Source organism: Odocoileus virginianus, chromosome 11 (assembly GCF_023699985.2).
Source record: "Odocoileus virginianus isolate 20LAN1187 ecotype Illinois chromosome 11, Ovbor_1.2, whole genome shotgun sequence".
In the NCBI taxonomy this organism is placed as follows: Eukaryota; Metazoa; Chordata; class Mammalia; order Artiodactyla; family Cervidae; genus Odocoileus; species Odocoileus virginianus.
In genome coordinates, this window is record NC_069684.1 from 60,887,948 (window position 1) to 60,897,969 (window position 10,022).

Consider the following 10,022-nt stretch of genomic DNA (forward strand, 5'->3'; position numbering starts at 1 on the left):
ACTTTACAACTATGTGTTTTTTGTTTCATTTTTGCTTCTTCTGTTTTCATTTCCACTATCCAAGAAAAGTTTATATACAGTAACAACAAAATTATGCTTTCTGTGTGTATGTCTTTAAATCAAATTTAGATTGAATGATGAATATCACCAAAACCTACAGGAAAAATGTAGGTCAAATACCAGGCATTTTCTAATTACTATTTGCTTTGCACAGAATACTTGGGAAAATTCTGATTTACTTTTGTATATGTGACCATGGACCTGCCAATCACAAAACAGTGATAGCACAAAAATAAATGAACTGTAAATATACTGTTACAGGCATTCCGATATCCAGTTGAATAAATTCAATCACATTTCAGTAGACAGACTGAGTCAATATATCACAACACATGGATGCACAACGGTGATCATGGGGATGATTTAAGAATAAAAGACTCAATATAATTGGAATTATTTTGGAATAAGTTCCAAAGCATAAGCAAAAAAGCACATATATAAAAGCTGGTTCTTGAGCAAACACTATGTAAAAACCACTGAAAGTGTTCATGCTTCAGCTGTGGAATAGGTATCTGCCAATATAAACAGTATTTCACCATTCAAATCAAACAGGATTTCTAAGGCATAATGTAGTATATAATGGATTTTTTCACCAGTTGCAGTAGACAAATGATTCAGTTCAGTTGGTACTAATACAAAAATGTCAAGTATGAATAGTAAAATGATACACAATTATATATTAAGTAATTGTTGAGACTTGCAAGGAGTTCAAACCAGTCAATCCTAAAGGAAATCAGTCCTGAATATTCATTGGAAGGACTGATGCTGAAGCTGAAACTCCAATACTTTGACTACCTGATGAGAAGAACTGACTCACTGGAAAAGACCCTAATGCTTGTAAAGATTGAAAGCAGGAAGAGAAGGGGATGACAGAGGATAAGATGGTTGGATGGCATCACCAACTCGATGGACAAGAGTTTGAGCAAGCCTGGCATGCTGCAGTCCACAGGGTCGCAAAAAGTCAGACACAGCTGAGTGACTGAACTGAACTGAGCTGTTAAGACTGCTAAAGTTTTCTATTATATAGTGATTTAGTTGGAATATCACTATTTTAAAAAATGGACATTAGATAGTTCAGTCATGCTAGAAATTAATACATTGATCAAGTTAAAAAACTGTTCATTAACCTGCTCTAATTATAATTATATATATTCATTTAGACTTTAAAAGAGTAAATGCTATTGATTCATCTACAAAATTGTATATTATTTGGGAAACAACAAAAGTTATATTTGAGCTGCTACTGAAGATAAACCTTTCATTTCTTTAGTCTTCTATAAGATAGTGACTTTGGAGGTCCTTTTTTTTTGTTAAAACAACTTATTTTCCATCTCTTCTAATTTAACAAGTTTATTTAGCGAGGGTTCTACTTCCCAGATGGCAGCCTTACAAAGACCACAGACCTAATATCTCATGAAACAAGCAGAGCTAGTGAAGACTATGGAAAATAACTGTTTAAAGTCTTTGGAAATTGTCCTAAAGGCATAAAACAAATGAAGAAACATTTATTCAATGTTCTGTAAGAACAGCCAAATTCTGTGTGTTTTGAGGCATGACCTGCTTCCTCCATCCCCACCTCTCTCAGCCTAATAGCACTTAACAGCTGGACTCCATGAGGTATGGCCAAAAAGATGGGAAGTTTTCCATAGAGATTTATTTTATCTCACGGGGAGGGACAGGACCTCAGCATTTCTCATCCTCTCCAACTCTAAGTAGAAGAGGCTAATTTCTTGAAGTGTGGCTGAGAGACTGGGTCTCCTTTCCAGCACCAGCATCTACCCAGGGATAGAATTTATGCCCTGGGTGCTCAGAATTAAAATACTGGGTCTTAGGTTGCCCTTAGCCTAGTTGTCTCAGAGGAAATAAAAAAACCAGAGGTACCACTACACCCAGCACCTAAAGACTCTTCTCCTAGGAGTAGAAGAGGGCTCTGGAGCTCTCCCCAAAGACACGAAATTTATTTGAAACTAAAAGGGCCAGTTAAAGTCTATGGGTGTTTTTGAAAGCAACTGCTCTTCTTAATTAAGAGCAAAAAGATAAACCACAGACCAGTTAATTTACCAGAGAGAAGCAGGACTAGAGACCGCTAAGGAGAGTTCTCCTGGGTTCAGAACAGACCTCAAAGAAATGACCTCAGAAACTACCCCTACCCAAAAGTAATTGGATCAGACTAATGAGGAAGTGATGCCCCAGGGCTTCATTGCAAACAGTGGAGCAATCAACTAGGAGATAGTGAAGTCAGATAGCGAATAAAGTGGTGCAATACCAAACAAGGCAGAGGGTTTAAGAGAAAATAGGGGAGAAGAGAGTCATAGACAGACCTGCTAAAATCTTTGTCCTCCTCTGTGACTGTGTGCAAATTCAAAACTGCACCCTCTGTCAAACTATAGAAGATTCACACCACAAGGGAAACAGATTTTCAAAGATAACTCACAAACAAGTAAACCACAAAAATAACCTTCAGAGAGGTGGGAGAATATTAGTATCCAGAGTTATTACAATATATTATATTAAACATCCAATTTTCAACCAAAAATTATGAGGCAAGAAAGTTTGACCCATATGCAGGAAAAAGAGTAGGCAACAGAAACTGCCTCTGTGAGAGAGAGGCTTGTATCACGTCTATCAGATTCCATATCAATCATTATAAATTTGTTCAGATAACTAAAGAAAACTATGCTTAAAGAAGTGAAGGAAGGCATAAAGATAAGAAAATAGAGACTACCAAATCTCCTGAAATAGAGAATATACAGAGAGGGATATTATAATAAAGAATAAAATCTGTTGACAAAAATTAGTTGATCTAAGAAAGAAATGGAAAATTTTATTCAAGCCATTTTGAAGTTTATAATCTGGGAATAGCCTCCCAGGAAGCCTCGAGAACTGTATCTCCTCTTAGAGGTCAAAACACAGTTATACAGGATTTTGATACAGAGGAATGTCCATAAATTAAGTATTATTGGTAGTTTACACAATCCAGCCCTTATGATCCCTTACAAAATTAAGAAGAAATGTTATATTTTAAGGGACTGTCTTGGTGCTAGGAAAATGATGATCTTTTTTCTTTTGTTGAAAGAAAATATATGCTTTATTTTTTATTAGTTTTTAAACACTTAAGGAATATTTGTTTATTTTATTTTTGGCTGTGCTGAGTCTTTGATACTGCTCAAGCTTTTCTCTAGTTTTGGTGAGCAGGGGTTACTCTCTAGCTGCACTGCGCTCAGTTTTTTATTGCCGAGGCTTCTCTTGTTGACGAGCATGGGCTCTAGGGCACTCAGATTTCAGAGGTTGTGGTTTAGCTGCTTATTGGCATGTTGGATCTTCCTAGGCCTGGGATCGAACCTGTGCATCGGCAGGTGGATTCTTTACCACTGAGCCACCAGGGAAGCCCTAATTTATTTTTTGTTAATGGAATTTAACTTTATTAATCAAGTCATACACATAATTTTGTTGAGTTTCCAGTCAAATGATCACATTGAGAATATTGCTTTTTGTGGTTGATCAGGTATGTGTACCACTGAGGGAGTATTGTTCCTTGCATAATGTAGATACACAGTGCATAGCAGAAAGGGGTGAGGGGGCCAATGGGCAGAGACAATTTTCATGTTTAAGTTGTTCTTGTCTTGCCATCATATACGAATTTTATTTCACAAATGGAAATCCTGGGTTTGAAAACTATTGATACAATAACTGAAATAAACTTATTAGGACCCAAGGGTACATTTGAACTGGCAGAAGTTTTGAAGATAGGTTACTAGATTGATGGAGATAAAGCCATTTGAAAATAGAAGAATAATGAACAAAGCCTTAGAGAAATGAGAAATACTTTAAGGTGCATCAAAATACACATAGTTGGGAGTACCAAAAAGAGAAGAAAAAGTAGAAAAAAAATTGAAAAAAATAGTGACTGAAAACTCCTCCAGTTTTGCTGAAAAATATTTATATGCATATTCCTAGATGCTCAAACTCAGAGTATCATAAATGTAGAGAGATCTATGCCCAGACACAACATAGTAAAAATACTGAAAGACAAAAGTGTATTTTTGTGCTAGCTACCATCTTTCCCTATATTGTTTAAAAACACTAGTGTGCACGTGGTCATATGTGGATCCTCACACATCTAAATTCTCATTCTTAGGCTGCTGAACATCTCTAATAGTAAAATAGTTATTAAATCTTGTTTAATAAGTTTCCTGTTTCCTAAGTCTATCAAAGATTAACCAAATCTCTTTAGTGTTTTTAAATTAAGTCTGTATTGACTTTTACTTATATCCCACAGAAAAGATTTTCAGATACTTTCCAGGATCTTAGAGTTTCTGAGCCAATTCAGCATTTCTTCTTCTATTACATTTTTTTTTTTTTGTAGTCAAAAGTTTGACATTATATAGCATGAATTCCTCAGCTTATCTTGTTTTCAACTAAAAGAGTCTCTTGGGTATGTGTCTTTACTTATTCAATCTTTTATGTCAGAGTAAAGTTTTTTTTCTTCTCTATGTCAAGGTGTACTTACAGTGGTTTTTTTTTTTTTTTTTTTGCTTTCCCAATGTTCTCATATATTTTACCCTACCAGTTTTCTAATCCATTTCATTTTTTGTTCTCTGGATTTTGTTTTCATTTCCTCATTGTTCACTAAGGTTTATTTAATTTCTGATTGCATTTATTTTTAATTTTCCCTTATAATTCCTTTATTTCGTAGAACATTTTTTATTTATTATTCTATGATTGACTTTTAGCATGATACTACTACCACTGAATTCTTTTTTTTTAATTAATTAATTAATTACTTTACAATATTATATTGGTTTTGCCATACATTGACTTGAATCCTCCATGGGTGTACATGTGTTCCCCATCCTGAAACCCCTCTCACCTCCCTCCCCACCCCATCCCTCTGGGTCATCCCAGTGCACCAGCCCTGAGCACCCTGTATCATGCATTGAACCTGGACTGGCAATTCGTTTCACATATGATAATTTACATGTTTCAATGCCATTCTCCCATTTTATTATGCTTCACCACCTTATATTCAGTAAAATTATCAAAATAATTTCCATATACAATGGGAACTATTGTAGTTATTGACCATACAAGTGCTGTGTTGATTATGGATTGATTTTTGGGGGGTTAATGTTTGGTATATTAAAATGTTATTTAATCTTTACTTACATTACTATTTATTCTCATAATTTGCTGTATTATTGCTCTACATATTTTAGAAATATGTTATTCATATTTGGAGAAAGAAATGGCAACCCATTCCAGTATTCTAGCCTGGGAGTTCCATGACAGAGGAGACTGATGGGCTACAGTCCATGGGGTCACAAAGAATCAGACATAACTGAGTGACTGAACATGAACAAATATACATTTTAGAATGCTAACAATTGACCATTAATAACTTACCATGTTATAATGATATTCTTTTCTCAGATAACATTTTTGCTTGTGTTATTTACTATTATTACAGTTACTCAGCTTTATTTTGGTTATAATTTTTCTATTATATATTTCCCATTTTTCTTTTTCAGTTTGTGTGCTTTGATTTACATATATTTTAGATATGTATATTGAAAATACACCTGCAATAACAATGGTTTAAATAACTATAGAAATGTATTTTATATTCTTACTAATGTCTCAGAGTAGGCAAGAGAGCTTTTCAAGCCTCTACTTGTATTTCACTCATTAAAGTCAAACGTCAAGAGTCAGTGTGGAAGGGGAATAAAATATAGTATGAATACTGGGGACTAGTGGTTCAAGAGCAGGAAGGGCATTTTAACTGTCTGCCGTAATCTTTCTTGTGGTCATCAATGATTCGTTTTCCTTCTACATGTAAAATATACCAACCTGCTCCCAATCCTAAAACCATCAGATTTTCATCCCGTTATAACATTTGGAAAGATCCGAAGACCATTATATCATAATCTGAATTACAACCAGGTGCAATTAAGGCACTTTGGGTAGAGATCCCCCAAAGGACAATTCAGGAACAGTTCCCCTAAAAAGACCTCACATTCCATGAGGAAAACTCCAATTTCTAAGCAGTTTTTCAGCCTCTGCATGCATCATGCTTGCTAATCTCCCACTGGCCAAAACCAGTCACATGGAAAATCCTAGACTCAGTGAGGAAGGGACTGAATGGGAATGAATATCAGGAACTGGGATTTATTTGCAGTCATATTTGAGATAGCATGTTGTTGACTAAGAATAACAAAATTTCTGCTGAAATCTTGTTTCTTCAGTTATTTTTTTGAGTTCATGTACAATTAGTCAGTTCTCAAATCTGACCTTTCAGCTACATAATATAACAACTCCTCACATTGATTTCCATACTTATTAAACTTTTAAGAGCCTGTTGTTACATATTAGACCTTGACATCTTGTCTTTGTGCTGTGGGGATGAAATGACAGAATACCCTTCTCCAGAATCACTTTCCAACTCATGATGTACCATTACAGTAACCTCCAAGAATCTCTTTATCATCCAAGTTATCCTTTGGGCCTTTTAAAATCCCCTCTCTAATCTGCACAAGAATCAGATTATGTTGGGAGTTATGCCTGAATAGAATATCCTCTGCATTGCATGGTCATCTGGCCCTGAATCCCAGTTGCATGTGTTGTCTTCTCTTATTATATCTATTCAGGTATTCAGGACAATAAAAAATCTTTCTTATTAACAGAGATGTAAAGAAATATATTACTGTCTCTTAAGATTGTTCTATTTTCTCTCTTTTTAACTTTTCAATGGGGATACTAAAAACAGCAAGGAAGTAGTAAATTTTCTTTATTTTTGCTTATGTTTTGAATGCTTTTCATTCTCTGTCTCTTCCTTTGGCCAAGTCTCCTTGGTTTGACTCTTGAAAATCACGTCATAAAATATTTGGGGACGTCCAACACTTGATCGCAAGGATGCCTAGAAAGCCATCCGGAAGTCCAGTTCTCATCAGGTTTTACCACTCTTTTTTCTGTTGAAAAAATGAACCATGGGTCTGAAAAACAATCTTGCTATTTCTACAAACTTGTAAGATAAGAGTTGCTCTCTCAAAATTAGATCTTATCTAACACTACACATTACTATTGATTCAAAAGATAAAGGTGAGAACCATGCATGGATAAAATATGCCTGAAATGCAAACCCACTGGAACCAAAAGCAGGAGAAATAGCTGTTAAAGTTTTTCTTTTCCATACATCAAGTTGTGAGGTTTGAACACTAATTGCAAAAATGCTATTTAAAATATTGCTCTTCACAGATTTTGGGGTTCCCTTTTTGTTTTTTTTAGAAAGGCAGAGAAACCAGAGATCAAATTGTCAACATCCACTGGAATATTGAAAAGCAAGAGCTCCAGAAAAACATCTATTTTTGCTTTATTGACTATGCCAAAGACTTTGACTGTGTGGATCACAATAAACTGTGGAAAATTCTGAAAGAGATTGGAATACCAGACCACCTGACCTGCCTCTTGAGAAACCTATATGCAGGTCAGGAAGCAACAGCTAGAACTGGACGTGGAACAACAGACTGGTTCCAAATAGGAAAAGGAGTACATCAGGCTGTATATTGTCACCCTGCTTATTTAACTTATATGCAAAGTACATTATGAGAATGGCTGGGCTGGAAGAAGCACAAACTGGAATCAAGATTGCTGGGAGAAATATCAATAACCTCAGATATGCAGACGACACCACCCTTATGGCAGAAAGTGAAGAGGAACTAAAAAGCCTCTTGATGAAAGTGAAAGAGGAGAATGACAAAGTTGGCTTAAAGCTCAACATTCAGAAAACTAAGATCATGGCATCTGGTCCCATTACTTCATGGGAAATAGATGGGGAAACAGTGAAAACAATGTCAGGCTTTATTTTGGAGGGCTTCAAAATCACTGCAGATGGTGATTGCAGCCATGGAATTAAAAGACACTTACTCCTTGGAAGGAGAGTTATGACCAACCTAGATGGTATATGAAAAAGAAGAGACATTACTTTGCCAACAAAGGTCCATCTAGTCAAGGTTATGGTTTTTCCAGTGGTTATGTATGGATGTGAGAGTTGGACTGTGAAGAAAGTTGAGAGTCGAAAATTTGATGCTTTTGAACTGTGGTGTTGGAGAAGACTCTTGAGAGTCCCTTGGACTGCAAGGAGATCCAATCAGTCCATCCTAAAGGCGATCAGTCCTGGGTATTCATTGAAAGGACTGATGCTGAAGCTGAAACTCCAATACTTTGGCCACCTCATGCGAAGAGTTGACTCATTGGAAAAGACCCTGATGCTGGGACGGATTGGGGGCAGGAGGAGAAGGGGATGACAGAGGATGAGATGGCTGGATGGCATCACCAACTTGATGGACATGGATTTGAGTAAACTCCAAAAGTTGGTGATAGACAGGGAGGCCTGGCATGCTGCGATTCATGGGGTAGGAAATAGTCCGACACCACTGAGTGACTGAACTGAACTGAGCTGAACTGAACTGAAACTTAGAAAAAACAGGCCTCAAATTTTATGTGTACTAAAAGTAAGCAATTTATTCAGATTATGTATGTATTGCTAAAATATTCTAGAAGGGGAAACTTCTGTATATATTTCTGCTAGTAAATATCATTTTCAATTTAGTTAACCTAGAAAATACAGTTTTCATTCATTCATTAGTCTCTTCTAATTTCTATCTTTATAAACTTAATTTATTTCATTTTTTAAGTGAACCATGACAAAGGAAAAATTATATAGAGCAAAAAAAACCTATAGTTTTTTTGTTGTTGTTATTTTGTTTAGTTTCATTGTTGAGAAATTGGGGGGAGTGATAAAGCCATATGATAATAGGTATCTTGGGGCTTCCCAGGTGGAGCTAGTGGTAGAGAACCTGCCTGGCAAAGCAGAAGATGCAAGAGACTTGGGTTCAATCCTTGGGTCAGGAAGATCCCCTGAAGGATATTGGCAGCACACTCCAATATTCTTGCGTGGAGAATCCCATGGACAGAAGAGCCTGATGGGCTGCAGTCCATAGTTGCATAGATTCAAAGACGACTGAAGCAACCTAGCATGCAATAGAAATCTTAGGAAAAGGTACTCTAAGAAGCAAGTACACTATTTGGAAAGGAAGATACACCTTGGATAGATAGATAGGTGGATAAGTAACTTACTTTTATACCTGGTAGAAGTCAAGCTGTGATTACAGTATGTGGGGAGCCAGCCTGACTGCTCAGGCTCCTTCTTGGCCCTGAGAGAGATCAAGAGGTCCCTCTCTGTCCCGCCACCCCTGATTTATTAAAGTGCAGGTTGGCCTTTCTCACCTCCCTCAAGGAGATTGCTGTAGCGACCTTTTACCCATTTTCCTGATGAGATTGTCAGGCTCCTGTGTATGGTTTACGTCTAGGTAATCTTTTAGATAATCTTTAATTGATTGTAATCATGATAATCTTTTAACTGATTGTAATCATACTAAGACGCCAGTCCCTTGCTCTGATAGTCTTAAAGAGTTGAGATAAAATTCCTGAGCGAAGACTAATGCCTGCGATTCCTCACGTATACATGTCCTTGATCTAATAATTTAGTGAGTCCTGTTAGCATATATATGCATGTTACTCCTCAATAAAGTTGTCGGTTTCAGTCGAGAGCTGACTCCATCCCTCTCAACCCCATCTTTCCGAGTCTTTATTTCTTAGGTATTTCGGCGATTGCACCCGTGACCGGTTCGTTTGCCGGCAGGCTCCGGCAACAGTATTCTATCATTTAATTTATGAAAGAGATTTTTACTTATCCCATACTGAAATAGTAAGCATAACAACATATATAATTTTTCTCTAATTGAAGAAAAGTTTCTGGCATATAAATATTTATCTTTATATATAACAGAATTATCTTTACTTCAAATAAATTCCCTTAAATTACATTTTAAAATAAATATTATATCATAAAAACAGTACAAAACTGAAGTGAAAATGCATAACTGATTTAAAAAATCTGTAATGTC